Source organism: Chaetura pelagica, unplaced genomic scaffold (assembly GCF_000747805.2).
Source record: "Chaetura pelagica isolate M959 unplaced genomic scaffold, ChaPel_1.0 scaffold133, whole genome shotgun sequence".
Taxonomy (NCBI): Eukaryota; Metazoa; Chordata; class Aves; order Apodiformes; family Apodidae; genus Chaetura; species Chaetura pelagica.
This window is the reverse complement of record NW_009952795.1, coordinates 21,493-22,146: the sequence shown is the minus strand read 5'-3', so window position 1 is coordinate 22,146 and position 654 is coordinate 21,493. Positions and strand designations below refer to the sequence as shown.

General features: G+C 58.6%; 1 protein-coding gene across 1 annotated transcript in view; it reads left to right on the top strand.

Moving 5' to 3' along the window:
- Positions 1-654, top strand: part of PTPRA (protein tyrosine phosphatase, receptor type, A) — a 71,282-nt gene that overhangs the window by 52,829 nt on the left and 17,799 nt on the right. The window lies entirely within an intron of this gene.

The following is a 654-nucleotide window of genomic DNA, read 5'->3' as shown; positions in this document are numbered from 1 at the left end:
CCAGTCCCCAGCGCGGGGGGCCAGTCCCTGCCCTGCTCCTGCTGGCCACACCAGTGCTGACACAAGCCAGGATGCTGGTGGCCTCTTGGCCACCTGGGCACTCACTGGCTCATGTTCAGCTGCTGTGACCAACACCCCCAGGTCCTTTTCCACCAGTTTCCAGCCACTCTGCCCCAAGCCTGGAGCATCACATGGGGTTTTTATTTTTGGTCCTCATTGCCCTGCCCTGCCTCTACAACAGCAGAACACTCATCCACAGGGTGCTGAAAGGGTTTGGTGGTATCGTAGCATCCCCACATTTTTATGCACCATCTGTAGGAAGAACGAAAGTGTTGAAGGGCAGGTTGGATGGGGCTTGGAGCAACCTGGGCTGGTGGGAGGTGTCCCTGCCCATGAAGGGGGTTGGAACTCAATGATCTTGAAGGTCCCTTCCAACCCAAACCAGTTTGTGATTCAATGAATATACAGGACAAGGAGGATTCGAGGTGTCCCTCGAAGTGGTCGGCTCAGGGGGTGTGTGAGGTTCCTGTGCCCACCTGGGCCTGGATGAGCAGCTGGGTGAGCACCTCTGACAGGTGGGTGTCTTTGCAGAGCCTCAGAGCATGCCCCTGCTGGCCCGCTCCCCCAGCACCAACCGCAAGTACCCCCCCCCGC